The sequence below is a fragment of the Balaenoptera borealis genome, assembly GCF_965194805.1.
Source record: "Balaenoptera borealis genome assembly, chromosome: 13".
Classification (NCBI taxonomy): domain Eukaryota; kingdom Metazoa; phylum Chordata; class Mammalia; order Artiodactyla; family Balaenopteridae; genus Balaenoptera; species Balaenoptera borealis.
In genome coordinates this window covers 94,925,835-94,942,564 of record NC_138870.1, presented here as the reverse complement: position 1 = coordinate 94,942,564, position 16,730 = coordinate 94,925,835, and the positions used below count along the sequence as shown (strand labels likewise).

The 16,730-nt window shown below is 50.9% G+C and overlaps 1 protein-coding gene across 1 annotated transcript in view; it reads right to left on the bottom strand.

Annotated features, from left to right (window-relative positions):
* The window catches only part of NCF4 (neutrophil cytosolic factor 4), a 106,418-nt gene extending 91,459 nt beyond the window's left edge, over window positions 1-14,959 (bottom strand). The window contains exon 1 of the mRNA XM_082350361.1: window positions 10,338-14,959. The gene's annotated coding sequence lies outside the window, so the exon portion shown is untranslated. The remainder of the gene's footprint in view (window positions 1-10,337) is intronic.
* Window positions 14,960-16,730: the final 1,771 nt, after the last annotated feature.

Sequence of the window (16,730 nt, the reverse complement as noted above, 5' to 3'; positions counted from 1 at the left end):
AGTGTTCTCCCCTCCCGTGTCATGTTTCCAGACCCCGTACCCAGTGGTGTCTCTTGACCCTTCCCCTGGGCTCTGAGGTGTTGCCCTGGGTGGGGCTGTCAGGGAAGGTTCTCACTGAGGATGAGGCCTGGGCAGGCAACCCATCAGCATCCAGGCTGAGAGGTGGGGATGGATGGGCCACCTTCCATGGTAGCAGCCGGACAGAGCCAGCGCTCCCAGGCCTGGGAGGGGACTTGGGGCCAGAACCAGGAATTGGGCCAAAGCAGTGGCAAGCCCCGGAGGGCCGCCCTGCCGGGGATCAGCCTGGCACTAGGCCTCGGGGGCTGAGAAGGCAGCAGGTGAGCCAGAGGTCAAGCGGCTGGAAGTGGGCCTGGGTGGGCCTGAGCGTGTGAGTACATGTGAGCAAGAGACAGTGTGTATGAGCTGGTGGGTGTGAGGGCACGTGTGTGCACACGCGCTCGTGACAGCAGTCAGGACCAGGGCCGACCTGGGTTTCCATGTGAAGTCTAACAGGGCCCAATTTTGGACACTGAGGACTGGGCAGATGAAGAGGGGCCGCCCTACGCGTGGCCCATGTGGATTACAGGAGAGGGGCCGGGGAGCCGGAGCGTCTCCCACAGAAACCAGTACAGGGCCCCGCGAGAAGGACACGGGTCAGGAACAGTGACAGCTGCCGCTGCCACTGGTCTGGGGTGGCCTTCAGCGCCCCCCGCCCTGCACCCAAACGACAGCCCGCACGTCACGATGCAGACCCGGGGCAGCACCTGGTGCAATCACCAAGCGCGTTTGTTTGACCTCGTAGGGGACACAGGACATTGGCTCCAGGGCCCTGTTTTGGAAAGGATTTGCCTAGAGCCTGGGCAGGACAAGGTCAGGACAAGGTAGGGGTACCTTGCCGGGGCGGGGGGAGCAGTGGTGCAGTCAGAGGAGGTGTCATGACAAGTGACACCCCGGCCATCAGTTGCCAAGTCCACCTCCTCCCTGGCGGCCACCGCCTGAGTCCAGGCCTGATCATGGGCTTGGCAGGGGCGCTACTCCATGGAGTCACGTGGCCTGGGTCTCACACTTGTGAAGAGCCTCCAATTAGCATTTTTGGCATCTCTTCCAGTGAGGTGATTCTGCCAGTCGCTGTTGGTAACTCAGGTTTGGCATTTTTATAAACGGGGAAGTTTACTGTATGACCTGGCTTCAACCAGGCTCTGAGAGACGCTGGTGGGAGCTGCCCCGGCCACTGGACCATTGCAGTGGTCTCCTACCCAGTCTTCTGGTCTCATCTCCTGCTCCCTAATCCATTCTCCGCACAGAGCCCCCAAGGGCCCTTTCCAAAACAGACCAGGTCACATCATTCTGCTTAAAACTACCCAGTGACTGCCCCTTCTAGAGGATAAAATAAACCTATTTATAATTCTGTAATATATTTAAAATATATTTATAATAAAGTAGTCTATAAATCATTTTATAAGATAAAAAGCCAAGCCCAGCCTTCCCTGCCCCCAGGGATGGCCTGACCTCCCTCTCCCCAACCCCATCCTCCATCTTTGCCTTCTCCCTCCAAGCTGGTCCCTCAGCCTGGACCATTCTACCCTCCCTGCCCTCCTCACCCCTCTTGCCCTGGCTCAGTCCTCTTCATCCTCAGGAAAGCCACCTGGACGATGCCCCCAGCTGGGGTCAGAGCCCCTAAACTCTCCCCATCACAGGTGAAAAGGAGGGAGAGTATGACCAGCTAATTCACAGCCATGTGTCCCAGAGATGGTAAGATGCTGAGGGCATGTCTGTGGGGTTCCCTGCTGGATCCCAGGGCCTGGCACACGAAAAGGTGGCATGACGCAGATGTGGCCACAGAGGCCCAGCGTGGCCAGTGACTCATTCAAGGCCACACAGAAGTGCAGAGCAGAACGGGGACTTGAACTTGTCTCCTGCTTTCCCACCCTGCCATCCACAGGGTGCCTCATCCAAAGGGACCTTCTAACTCAGCAAGGAGGGAGGGGCACAGGGGAAGTCCCGCCTGCCCAGCATCCCCTGCTGTAGGCCGAGTGTCACCAGCCTCCGACCACCCAGCATCCATCGCCCCAACACCTCGTCGTCACCCTCTGAGCCCCCTTCCTCGTTTGCTCATCAGCTGAACGCGACTCCTCTTCTTCACTGTTATGCTCAGAGGAGCCTCGCTCATTATCTCTGTCTCCCTTCTGTCTGGGACAGACCGGGAGCAGGTAGGAGGGAGCTCGGGGCTGGGAGGAGGAGCCGGCAAATGGGTTCCTGGTGCCCTTTGATAAGAGCGGGAGCAGCCTGCACCTGGGCAGAGAGCTGAATGATGCATTGAATGACCAAGAGCAGGGAGAGCATGCAGATGGCGGCGGGGTGGGGTGGGGGGAGCGAGGAAGGACCAGAGGGGGAGAAGGATGGATGGGGAAAGTTGGGGTCGGAGACGCTCTTCCCTTTCAGCCATGGACTTGGAGAATATGACTGTGCCAGGCTCCAGTTTTGGGGCTGGACAGAGCCTCCATCCACATCTGCCTCTTCCTCCTTTGAGCACTTAATATGCGCCAGACGTTTTGTGTATAATATACCACCTCTTAATCCACACCGTGACCCTCTAAGGAAGACAACAGGTGAAAAACACTAAAGTTCAGAGAGGTTAGGTAATTTGTCCAAACCAGACAGCTGATAAAAATGAAAACAGAAAATGAAAATTGAAAACACTTATTCATCCATTCAACAAATGATTTTTGAATGATTACTTGTGCCCTGCACAGCTCAGCACTTTAGAAGCATTACCTTGTTAAGTCATCATAGCAACTGCGAGAACTCTTCCCAAAATGTTCAGTCTCCTGGCTCTGTCTCCTACAGTAAAGATGCTGGACCCCCAGTGCCCTGGCTGCCACTCTACGGGGACATTAGCCCACTCTCAGGGCTTATATAGGAATCAGGACGTCATTTGTGAGGGGCGGTTCAGAGTGGGACTCTCTGCCCATTTTGCACCTTTCTCCATTGGAGCAGCCAGCCTGGACACCAAACCGCATCACAACGGGCCCTCACCTGTATTACCTCTGTTTCTGCTCTTCCTGCACCTTCTCAGGGAAGTAGTAGAAGATATATCTGCATGTGGGGCTTTATGGGGATCAGCTTTGAGGCTCCCAAGGGCCGAGGGCAGGCTGCCCCATGCGTGGTGGCACCCAAGCCAGATAACCCTCATTATCCCTATTTTGTAGATGAGGAAATGGAGCGTTAAGTATCTTGGCTGAGACTCCAGGACCCATTTGCTTGACCCCACTCACTTTTCACCTGATGGGGAACAGAACCAAGATTCAAACCACAAGGAGCCTAGATCCAGAGCTAGAGCCCACGTTTTTCTCCTGCTTCCCCTACATCCAAGCCTGAGGAGGGACTGGGTTCAGTCTGTGTGATTCCGCAGGCACGAAACCAGGACCCACCAGGGGGACTTACAAGGCAACAACTCTTGACTGAACCTCAGGAAGCCCTGTCTACTCTTCGAGCTGCTGGGCAGTAAAGCCGGCTGTCCTGTGTGGCAGTGAGCATCCTGTCATGAGAGGCATGCAAGTGGAGAGGAGGGAACAGGCTGAAAGAAGTCATGCATCAGCAGGAGAGTTCCCTAGACACAGCGTTCCTTCCAACTCTGAGATGCTGTGATCTAAGCCGACTTACGGGCCATTAAAAATCCTCTTATCTCCTGCTGGCTGCTTGCTACCTTGTTAAATCAATCATCCACTGGATATTTATTGAGCCCAGATGTCAGGCGGGTGGATCCAAAGGGGGTACCATGTCCTAGAGAAGCAGAGAAGTTTCCAGGTTGCTCTTTTTATTTTCTCCCTCCCGACCTGACCCAGTGTTCAGAATGCCACCTCGGGAAGGTGACCTGCCGATGTCACCAGGTCCATTGCAGATTTCTGCTGTCCCTTTGGTGTGCTCACCACCTCCTGGCCCTGGTGCTGACTCCTACTAACAGCACTGCTGCCAGATGCAACTGCGCCTGATGCCACTCCACAGGGCTCACCTTGGTCCCTCCCAGAATGCCCACATCCTGGCCCCTCTCTCCCTCGGGCCAGGCCTTGGTGCAGAAAGGAGGCTGCTGCAACACCAGGAGGGACGAGGTTGAGAAAATTATGGGCCATCCACAAACACACTATAGTGTGCCCTTTAAACTAGACATTGTGGATTTTCCATAATAACTTGGGGAGAGATCTGTGATGTGACTTTTAATTGCTTACAGGCAATATAATATTATATTATATTATATTATATTATATTATATTATATTATATTATATTATATTATATTATACAGGAAGTCCCCTATATACATATGAGTTTCGTTCCAAGAGTGCGTTTGTAAGTGCAATTTGTTCGTAAGTCCAACAAAGTTAGCCTAGGTACCCAGCTCATACAATCGGCTATATAGTACTGTACTGTAATAGGTTTATAATACTTTTCACACAAATAATACATAAAAAACAAACACAAAAAATAAAGAAAACACTTAAAGTCTTACAGTACCTTGAAAAGTATAGTAGTACCAACTACATCACCTCTGCTTTTACGTTTGCTTCCGGACTTCCTGGGCTTGAAATAAAGATACTGTACTACTGTACTCTATATAGGACTGTACAGTAAAGTACACAAAAGCACAACCACTTGTTGTCAGATGCATGCACCTGACAATGTATGCCAGACACATGAACTAACTTACATGACTGGACATTCGAATGCACATCTTTGAAAGTTCGAAGCATCTTTGAAAGTTCAAAACTTGAAGGTTCATATATAGGGGACTTACTGTATCATATTATATTATATCATATTATATTATATTATATTATATTATATTATACTATATTATATTATACTATATTATATTATACTATAATTTGCCTACTCATCATTATAGTTGCCTACTTTTCACTAATTCTCACCTCTTTCTTTCTATCGCAATCCCATTTGGGGGCAGGACAGCAATGTACCCTGAGAAAAACACCTGACCTGGGGACACGGTTTTGGTCTATGACATATAAACAGACATCCCTGGGTGAGGCTTGCAGGGAAGCTTCCGGAGAAGCAGATCCCCTTAATCTTTTGGCCTTTGCCTTCCTCCTTCACCCTGTCTAGGATGCAGCTTTGGTGTCCAAAGACAGAGCTGCGTTCTTATGACCATGGAGAGTAAAGACGCAGCTGGTGACGGTGCCATCAGAAAGCTAGGAGTCTGGTCCCTCATGGCTCCTTGAAGCCATCGTACCAGCCTGGAAGCTGTCAACCTTGAGAGTGCTTGTGACAGGAAGAAAATAAACCCCTATTGATTAAGTTGCTGTGGTTAGTACATGCAGCAAATATAACTCAAACCAATGCAATCATAATTAAAGAAAATTTGTAAAATGTAGTGTAGTGGGTTGTATGTCCACTTGGAGCCTCTGAATGTGACCTTATTTGGCATAAAGGTCTTTGCAGATGTAATTAAGTTAAGGGTCTCGAGATGAGATCATCCTGGATTAGTGTGGGCCCTAAATCCAATGACAGGCGTCATTATAAGAGACAGAAAAGGAGAAGATACTCAGGGAAGAGGCTGACGTGAAGACAGAGGCAGAGGATGGAGTCCTCTGGTTGCAGCCAAGGATACCAGCAGCCACCAGAAACTGGAAAAGGCAAGGAAGGATTCTCCCCTAGAGCCTTTGGAGGGAACATGGCCCTGCTGACACCTTGATGTCAGACTTCTGGCCTCCAGAACTATGAGAGAATAAATTCCTGCCATTTGAAGTCACCAAGTTTGTGGTCATTTGTTATGGCAGCCCCAGGACGCTAATACATACAGAAAAGTAGGTGCCATAGAAAATGTGACACCTAAGCTGGGCATTTGAAGGATAAATAGAAGTCCGTTGGTTAACAAAGAGGAGCAGGGCCTTCCAGAAGGACGGGCGGCAAACTATAATGATAATGGCAGCAGTAGTGAGCACGTCCTCTGCTGCATGCTTTGCATCTCCTTTCCCTAATGAGTATTGTTATCCGTTTTTAACAGATTGGGAGACGGAGGCAGAGACAGGTTAGAGGACTGTGGGTGGGGGGAGTGGTCACAGCAGTTATTGCAGTGCCCTCACCTCTCACCCTGAAGACCCCAGACTCGCCGTCCAAGGGGTTTTGGTTCCCGGCTGTGGACGTCCAGCCCCCGCACAGGGCAAGGCGGATGTGTGGAGAGTAACAGCTGTGCAGCTCCGACCAGTGCTGGATGGTGGGGCGGATAAGAACTCGCCAGCTCCCTCAGCCGAGTTGGGGTGACTCCAGGCTCCACGCAGTGTCCCTGAGTCCCCAGGGGGCTGAGCTGCCCACAGCGGCAGTTGGCTTAGTGCCGTGCCCTCCTGGTCCCTCTTCCCTCCCTGTCTCATGTCCCCACCCCCCGAGCGGTACTTCTGGGAATCTGTTCACCATAAAACCCTGTGCTCAAGTCCTTGGTCAGGGTCTGCTTCTGGGCAAACCCCAAACCAAAACAGTGTTGGAGTTGGGCTTCCCTGGTGGCGCAGTGGTTGAGAATCCGCCTGCCATTGCAGGGGACACGGGTTCGAGCCCTGGTCCGGGAAGATCCCACATGCCGCCGAGTAACTAAGCCCGTGCGCCACAACTACTGAGCCTGCGCTCCAGAGCCCGTGAGCCACAACTACTGAAGCCCGTGAGCCACAACTACTGAAGCCCACGCACCTAGAGCCCGTGCTCTGCAACAAGAGAAGCCACCGCAATGGGAAGCCTGCGCACCGCAAGGAAGAGTAGCCCCCGCTCGCCACAACTAGAGAAAAGCCCGCGCGCAGAAATGAAGACCCAACACAGCCAAAAAAAAAAAAAAACCAAAAACCATCCCTGGTTTATCTGACCCCAGAGCCCCAGCTCAGATCCACTACAGTCCTCTGCCCTATGGGATACATAAATGATGTGTGTCCCATATTTAGGGACACGAATTAAAAAGTAGCTGGCTATCTGCCACCAAGAGCAGGATGCAGCAGGGAAGCAGCAGCCAAGGGACCAGCGTGGAAGCCGCTCTGATTGTGGAGGCCCTTGAACATTCTAGCATTTTCTGTATTCACTGCGGTACCCGCAGTGCCGACTTGGATGTGCTCCAGCGAGAAGCCGGCCCCTCTCTTACCACTGCAGCTTCTCCAGGTCCCGGGCCACTTGTCACCCTCTCCTCTGAATCTCACACCTGTTACCTCTTGAGAAACGAGCAGAGGGCAGTCAGTTGGGCAGAGCACTTCAGAGACAATTCTGGGTTGGCTGTGAGACTTGCAGGGTGAGCCAGCGTCAGATGAGAAATTGCTACGCCACAGTCTTGCAAAATTCAAAGTTTTTTGCTGCAGCAGAGGGTCAGTTATTGGAAGGCTTCCTGCATAATCATCACAAAAGGCCACCTTGTCAGCATCGCTGGAGAGATCATCGTGGATGGTCTGCGCAGCAGGCCAGCCCTTTCTTGGCTTTGGGAAAGATCCTTCAAGAAGGTGAATGACATAGAGGAAATGAGGGCCAAATCTTCTGCCACCATACACGGCTTCAGTGGGCCTTTATTTCCATCTAAAGGAAATTGCCTTCATTTTTGGGGTTTCTTGCAAGGGAAGCTTCCTAGGCCCGGGAGAGGGCAGAAGTACATTTAAGTTATTCATTCATTCATTCATTCATTAATAACAGCGAGTCCTAAAGTAGTAATAACTGCCAGTATTTGTTGGGTGCTTACTCTGTGGCTGCATCAAGTGGTTTACATTATCCTGTTTAATCCTCACAGCTCTCTGAGGTAGGTCATTGGTCCCATTTTACAGATGATGAAACAGAGGCTCAGCCGAGTTCATGAGCTCTCCCAAGGCCACTAAGCAGTGGAGCTGGATTTGGAGAGAGAAGATATGAATTCTAATTCCACTCTCCCTTCTCACTAGCCACGTGGCGTCAGACACATCTTTTAAGTCATTTATCGAAGCCTCTGTTTCCTCCTCTGGAAAATGGATGCACTGACTGTTGAAGTTTGAGAGAACAGGGCAGAGCTTTGAGCTTTGAAGTGCCAGCCCTTTGAGGGACGACTCCACACGACTTGGTATCTATTCTTCCTTTCAAATGTCCCCAAACTGTTTTTTTCTTTCCTCATGAGATCTTAAAAATCTTTCCCAGCAAGCAAGACATCAGAACTATCTTTAGGAAAACTGAGGGTCGTCTCACTGAGAGGCGAGACCAGAGTCATCTTTTTGTTCCGATCAGGCTCTGAATCCAGATCTGTTGACTTAAAAGTCCATCCCCCTGTCACTCTGGCACCATCAGGCACACAGCCCCCGGGCAGGATAAGTCAAGAGGCTCTGGGTGGCTCGTGTCCTGCCAGCTCCCTCTTCTAAAGCGAGGGATGCCTGTGTCTCCAGGTGATCACGCCTGTTTACAGCGACCAGAGGCTTGGCAGGTGGGCCTGGAGGCCACCCCGTAGGGCAACATGCTCACTAACCCGTGTTTAGCCCCGTGGTTCCATCTAGAAAAGGCCCCTCGACTCTGCATTCTGAACGGTTGTCAGGTATTTCCAGTCTGTTCGAAGGCTGCCAGATGCCAACCCACGGATGCCACATTCGGGTGCTGACGACGTGTCCCGAGAATCCTTGGAGCAAGAGATCAGGAATCGACCTCGGAAGGGAGCCGATCACGGTAAGAGTGACAGCCCTTAACTTTGCCCAGCACTTTACAGTTTGCCAAGCACGTCTGAGGCAACAGGCAGAGTCAGTTTTGAGCCGCACAGGAACTCTTTGAGAGCGAGGGGTGAGGAATCGCGAGTCCAGGTCCAGCCACGTCACGTGGCCCGCGGTAGGAGTTAAGTCGTGGCCTGAGCACACTCGCCAGGGAGCGCCTGGAGGGCAGGCTGACAGCCCTGGGGGCCACCGTCTCGCTGCAGGGAGCAGAGCCTCCGCCAGTGCTTTGGAGAAAGACACTGGGGAGGCAGGTGGAGGGCTAGGAGAAGAGGTGTCACCAAGCAAGGCGGAGAGAGGGCCAGGAGGGAGGAGAGGCCTGCCAAGCGGCAGAGGTGCCCTATCGCAGACAGCGGCCGTGGCTCTTGGCACAAGCCGGCCTGGATCCGAAGCCGGCCCCACTGTTTCAAGCGTGTGATCCTAGGCACATTGCTCCACTTCCCTGCGCCTCAGTTTTCTCATCCTCACCTCACAGGGTACCATGAGGCTTGAGTGCTTATCGCGGGCCTGGCACGTAGTAAGGGCACAGCGTCCCCCATCCCTGCAGCCTTGGCATTGCAGTGGACCGCTCGGCCATGAGTGACCTTTGACACAGAGGGGGTGTCTGTTTGTAGCAGGTTATGGAATCAGTGGGCGGTGAGGGAATGAAAGAGGGACGGGCAAATCCTCCTTGGAGGAGCCAAACTTTGAAGGGAGGTGTGGGGAACACAGGACTGAGGGATGGTCTCCTCTGGAGAGCCAGGAACGGCTTGAGCTTGTGTAGGCAGCATGGGTGGAGGCGGGTGGGGCGGAAGTGGGCAGAGGAAATAAGAGGGCCCAGGAGCAAGAGGGTACAGCAGGGGGCCCGAACCCAGGTGGAGGGACTGGCCACCTTCTCTCTCCAGGAGTCCAGAGGTAGATCAGGACATGGGCTGCCAGGTTGGAGGAAGGAGGGGGTACTGGAGTTGGGTCTCGAGACCTGCCTAGAATTGAAACAGGCAGTGATGGATGGGAAGGGTACCCCCAGGGAACAGCCGACACTCAGTCACAGAGATGGCCATCTTTGAGTGAAGACAACGTTTTTTAAACGTTTATTGTTTCCTAGAAGGCTTCCTGGGTTTGACTCCTAGCTCTGCTCCTGTGTGACCTCTGGCAAGTTGCTAAACCTCTCTGTGCCTCAGTTTCCTCACCTGGAAAATAGGGCTAATGATGCTACCTACCTGTCAGGATTGCTGTAAAGATAAGAGGAAATAATCTAAGGACGAGCCTGGCACCAGGGCCGACAACCGTTGGCTGTTATTATTAACTAGTAACACAAGAGGCGTGGTTCAAAAACTAGTGGGTTGGGCTTCCCTGGTGGCGCAGTGGTTGAGAATCTGCCTGCCAATGCAGGGGACACTGGTTCGAGCCCTGGTCTGGGAAGATCCCATGTGCCGCGGAGCAACTGGGCCCGTGAGCCACAATTACTGAGCCTGCGCGTCTGGAGCCTGTGCTCCGCAACAAGAGAGGCCGCGATAGTGAGAGGCCCACGCACCGCGATGAAGAGTGGCTCCCGCTTGCCGCAACTAGAGAAAGCCCTCGCACAGAAACGAAGACCCAACACAGCCATAAATAAAATAAATAAATAAATAAAATTAATTAAAATTAAAAAAAAAAAAACAACTAGTGGGTTAAGACAACGATTCCTCCAGAGATTCCTTCTAATATGTAAATACGCCCAGTAGGTTTGGCCCATATTTCTACAATTCTTGCTCTGCACCAGGCACTGGGGTCTGACACCTGCAAAAGAGACACAGCCCTTACTGTCAGGGTTTGCATGCAGCAGGTGAAAGTGAAACAGAGCAGGACCCTTTGGTCGTTGCCCCCCATGTCCTCCGCCTGCCTTTTGTCTGTGGAAAAACTTTAGCTAAAAAATAAGTTTAATCAGAGAAGTGAGAAAATGCAGAAACAAAGGAAAACAGTCAAAGGAGACCAAATAATAGTAGTTTGGTCATTAAGCACAGTCAAGGACCTTCAGTTTCTTCTCAAGGGCTATAGATAATATTCTGAGCCATATCCTGTGAGCTGTCTTATAGATACTGAAACTCCCACCAGATGGAAGAAGTTAACTGCATGATGACCAGACTGTAGCCATGACACAAGCTGCCACAATTCCGAGAATTGGCCTCAAAGAAATGGGAATAAACTGACCCTGGAACTGAAGATTAACTGTACTTAAAACAATCAAAATGACTGTCAGAGCTGACTGTGCTGTTCTGCAGGTAGCCCCCTCCCTCCACCTATAAAAGCTCTTGCCCACTGGTTGTCAGAGGGTGGGTGCGGGGGCGTCGGCCTTTGGACAGGAGTCCGCCCTCCCCCTTCCCCCCAGCCCCTGGTTGGTGGCATCTGAAATAAAGCAGACTTTCCTTTCCACAAACTTTGCCTCTGTATTGGCTTTTGAGCTGCGAGCAGCTGGACCCCCCTTTCCGTTACAAAAGAGATGAGCCGCAATCCCCACAGCCATGGAGTCTTGCTCTGTGCTTGCTCATCTAGTCATTGAATCCTCACCGCAAAAGCCCGGGACGAAGGATCTACTGCTCTCATTCCACTCGTCAGAAAGGTGTGGTGAGCTGCCCAAGGTCACCCAGGCACAGAGTGGCTGAGCTGGGATTTGAACCTCAGGAGTATGGCCTTAGAGCCCGTGACTTAATCACACTGCTACAGTGCCAGTAACTGCAGACAATGGTCACCACTGTAATGGCATGTACAGGACACATGGAGCAAGTAATGTTTGAGCTGAGAAAAACACAGTAGGAGTAAAGGCTAGGTTAGGAGGGGACAGCAGGGGCAAAGGTCCTGGGGCAGGAGAAGCAGGTCAAGTTTGAGGATGGAGAAAGCCAGCCTTCCCAGGGCACAGAAAGTGAGATGAAGCTGGAGATAGGCAGTGGCCTGCTCCCCAGGCTTGGCAGCTCTTTGGGGGAAGCAGACTTTACCCCCCAGGGCAGTAGGAAGCCTTTGAGGAGGTTGCAGTGGCAGTACGACAAGATTTAGAAAACCACTTTCTGCAATTGAAGAGGACACTGCGATTAAAAAAAAAAGAGAACAAGGGGCCCTGTGGGTACTGACACAGAACCTCTCCGAAGTATATGGTTAGATGGAAAAAAGCAAAGTGCAGAAGCGTGTGTGGCAGCTTCTATTTGTGGGGCAAAGGAGAAGAGAAAGGATAAGAAAGAATGTTCATGCATAGTTGCTGCAATGTACATAAAATCTCTCTGAAAGGATGTAGGAGGAACTGTTAAGAGTGGTAGCCCCTGGGGATGGTGACTGCAGGCCTATGGTCAAGGGTGGGAGGAAATGTCTTCTGTGTACTCTTTTCCATCTTTTAAATTTTAAAGCTAGGGAAGAGACTGTTCAAAATTTAAAAATTTTAAATATGACCCTGGCTGCTGGGTAGAAAATGCAATGGAGCAGGTCAAGAGTGGACTCAGGGAAATTATGAGAGAATGAGACTCTGGACTGCTGAGTTTCTATGGTGGGGGCAGGATGGGGAACAAGGAAAGATGGCGCCTGAGCATAGGGTGCAGCTGCTTAGGGTGCTTTCTGGGAAGGGCATTGTGTCACTCAGATAAGGGGCAGGATGGGGTGCAGTGAGCAGAGGGGGAAAGGAACATAGAACAACAGGAACCAGTTTAACTTTGTCCCTAGCACAATTTGGCCTAGGTTCAGACTGAGCCATCTGGAAATGGACAGACATGCTAAATGTAGAATGTTCTCCAAAAGCAACTCTTGGCTCCCGCAGATAAACTACCATGGGCTGCTAAAGGAAACCTCGGGTGGCCCTGGAGGGATGATTTGCTCAACTTGAAATACCTGCAGCAGCGAAGTAAATCAAAACAGCGAGGCAGCCCCTGGCGCCCTCCTGCAGCAGCTGGCATTTTCCCAGCTGCTGCTGCCCCCTGCTGACAGAATTGGGATATCGCAGCCTCTGTGCAATTCCGAGGCCACAGCTCAGGGCTCCACTTTGCATTCTGGGCACACAGAAGGTGAGTCAGTCACATTTCCTCTGCCCTTTACCGAGATGGCCATCGCCGGGTACTGCATCAGCGGAGACATAAACCACCAGGCCCACGTGAACAGTGGAAAACTGAACAGCAAAGGTCATTACCATGAGAAAGCAGTGTACCAGAAGGCAGCTGCGACACAGTGCATTATAGGAAATTGTAAAACAGACGCCACCGCTGCATTATAGATCCCCCTAGGGGGATTCATCAGCGTCCCAATGGCTGTTAATAAGAGCGGGTGTTTACTGAATCTCATGACTTGTCAGGTGCCGGTCTAGAACACTTACTTGTCATGTGTTAACTCAGCTGATGCTCGTGGCACCCAGACATGCAGCAATGAGGAAGCTGAGCTTAAGAGGCAAAGCAGGATTCCAATGCAGAAAGTCTGAGTCCCAATCCTTTCAGATTTCAATTTTAAAATCAATATTCCCTACCCACTGAGTTCATACATCAGTGGTCCTCATCCATGGTTAATTTTGCCCCCCCAGGGGACATTTGGCAATATCTGGAGGCATTTTGGGGTGTCACAACGAGGGACATGATTCTGGCATCTAATGGGTAGAGGCCAGAGATGTTGACAAACATCCTATAATGCACAGGACGGCCCCTACAAACGAGAATTAGCCAATCCAAAATGTCAATAGTACCAAGATGAAGAAACCCTGATCCAAATATATAAAATTCCTACAAATCTACTAGCCCTCTCTTTTGCACTGCCCTCTCACATGAGGGCATTAGAGCAAGTCTGCTTTAATGTATGAAAGGTATTCTTCCTGAGGATTCATGCCGGATAACTCTCAAGAGGCCTTTCCCCACTCATTTCTCCTAAAGCCTCTATGTCCCCAGTGGGATTGCTTTGCATCCAACAGTCCTGCGAATACACTCTACAAGCTTGGGACTCTGAGGAGCAGCCCAGGCAGAGCAGAAACCTCTGGAACCACGGCAGAGGGACTTGTACCCTGAAGTGGGCATGATTGGCCAGGGCGCCGTGCGTGGAATACTGCAGGTGTCCCTGGCACTGAGCCGCAGCTCAGATGCACGCTGCTTGTCAGGGCTGTCAGGAAGCATTCAACCCCAGGATGATTGAACATTCCCTGGGAAGGACTCGTCAGGAGCTGCCTCTCCGCCTCCTTCTCACCCAAAGCCCTCGCTTCCCAATCAGCCCAAACAGCCTAATCCTTGGCTTTGGGAAGCAGCGCTGTTAACCCCTCCTCCTCCACGGAGCCCTCAGGTCTGGAAGTTCTGGAAGGTCTGGAGGTTCTACGGGTTGGGAGCTGGCTGTGCAATGCGGGGGAGGTGGGGGTGTGGAAGACCCAGGCATCAGGCTGCCCCTGTCCAAATGGCCATGGCACCCCTTCCAACAGTGAGCCTATTACCTGCACAAGAGTTGGTTCTAGAATCGGTGCTTGTTGAATGAATGAATGACCAGAAGGGTAAACTCTATGAGATTCATTCATTCATTCAAAAATATTTCCTGAGCATCTCACCATGCTGGGCACTGTCCCAGATGCTGGGAGGACAAAAGAGACCAAGTCCCTTTTCCCATGAAGCTTACCTTCTAGTGGAGGGAGACAGATACTAGATAAATAAACAAATTAATATGGAAAGTAATACCAGGTAGTGGTGAATACTATGAAGAAAGTAAAGTAAGACGAGGAGTTGAGTCTGACAGATTGGGGGCGATTCTTTCAACTGGATGCTTCTGAAGGCCTCTCCAAGGAGATGACATTTGAACAAAGAGCTGAAGGTTGTGAGAAAGTTGTGCAGTCATGGTGAGAACAGTAAGTGCAAAGGCCCTGAGGCAGGAAGGGTCTTGGGGAGTTTAAGAAATAGTAAAGCAACCAGAGAAAGTGGATAAAAGTGAGTCCTGGCAGGGACTTCCCTCGTGGTCCAGTGGTAAGGAATCACCTTCCATGCAGGGTACACGGGTTCAATCCCTCCTTGTCGGGGAACTAAGATCCCACATGCCACGGGGCAGCCCGCGTGCCACAACTATTGAGCTGGTGAGCCTCAACTAGAGAGCCTGTGTGCCACAAACTACAGAGCCCATGTGCTCTGGAGCCCGCGCACCACAACTAGAGAAGAGAAAATCCACACGACACAACTAGAGAGAAGCCCAAGTGCCGCAACTAGAGAGAAACCCGAGCGCCGCAACGAAGAGACCACATTCCATAATGGAAGGATCCTGCATGCCTCAACAAAGACCCCGTGTGCAGCAACTAAGGCTCGACCCAGACAAAAAAAAAGGAAAATAAATAAATAAAATAAATAAATATTTTTTTGTTAAAAAAGTGGGTCCTGGCATGACCTAAGAGCAGTGGTTCCCAAACATGAGCATGCATCTGAATCACCATGTGCTTATAAAAACACAGATCGTGAGTTCCACCCCCAGAGTTCAGTTGGTCTGGGTGGGACCTGGGAATGTGCATTTCTAATAAGTCACCGTGTGGTCCAGGGACCACAGAATAGAATGTTTTTTCTTAATGCAACTAGTCATTTCCTACTCAACCCTGACCACAAGCAGTCATAGATCATCACCTGCCTCCCCACTGGGCTGGATGCTCCCTGAGAACAGCCACGATGATGGTTCAGTCCCTGGCACTTAGTAAGTAGTACTCAAGAAAATCCTTGTTGAATGAATCCCTCAAAGAAGGTTCTAGGCCTTGCCTCATTTTCTTTTGCCATTCCGCTGTATATTTGGCTTCGAGCAAAGGCCTGGGTCAGACCCATCTCTTACGGTCTCCCATTCACACCTAAGACAAGAGAGCCACCTGCCATTCTCCAAATGCTCAACTCACTCCTACAACTCCATGCCTTTGCACGTGCTGTTCCATCTGCCCAGGAAGTCCCTTCCCCTGTCTCTGCCTCATAAATTCCTACCCACTTTTCAAGGCTCTCCTTCCAGAATATCTTTCCCAACTCCCTCCACCTAACCAGGGTTCGGGGTGCTCTTTGGGGTCTTGTATCGATCCTTGTCAGAGGATTTGTTCACACATTTGTCTGTCTTTCTTGACTAAATGTCACAAACGGGCAGCCCCCAGAGTGAACCGGACAACAGAGGTATTCTACGCAGCTGCGGTGTTTTAAATTGAAGTTCGTTGCCAAAATTTGAGAGTCAGGGGAATTCACACAAAAAATCCAGATTCCTGGCTCCTCTAGAAAACGCAGGGTCCTGCAGCACTGGGCCGGTATTCCCACGTGTCCATGATCTGCCAGAGCTGCCTGGGTCTCTGTCACCTTCACTACGTGGCTCCAGCAACTAGCTCAGGACCTGGCCTAGGGTAGGCGCTCAAGGAAAGCTTATTAATGAAACAGGAAAGACTACATCAAGCAATGGAAAAAAAACATCGGTTCCAAGATCAGGAGACCTGCGGTTGGTTCTGATTCTAGCTGGCTTGTTGCACGAGCCTGGGCTCTCTGTGGGCCTCAGTTTCCTTACCTGTGAAATGAAAGGAATGACAATTTCTACTTCCCAGAGTCATTGCATCCAACAAGAGAGAGGATGTGAAGGGTTTAGTACATGCCTGGCATATCTAATGCTCAATCAGCAGGAGCTATTAGTGCAGTGAACTCAATAAATATTTACCCTCTAGGATGGGAAGAAGTGTGAGAGGATTAGAGGCAGGAGAGGTCCCTGTCAGGGGCAGGAGGTTGATAGTCTACCTGCGTTCAATTCCCAGTTCTGCCCTTCACTAGCCATGTGACCTTGGGCATTGGATTTCACCTCATTTGGGCCTCAGTCTCCCTGTTTATCAAACAGGGATGATGCAAGCCTCACAGGGGTTACTGTGACTATCAAATAAGCACATGAATATTAAATTAATGAATTCTTTAAAGCAATCAGAATGAGGCCAGCACTCAGTGTGTGCTCAGCAAACGCCAGCTCTGTTATAGCTGCTCAGGGAAGGGTGAGACTAGAATTTCTCAAGGGCCCTCACGACTCCCAAACTCTCTGATCACCTAAAACTCAGTGACAGTCATGCTGCTGTCGTTTCGTCATCAACGGTGTATAGAAG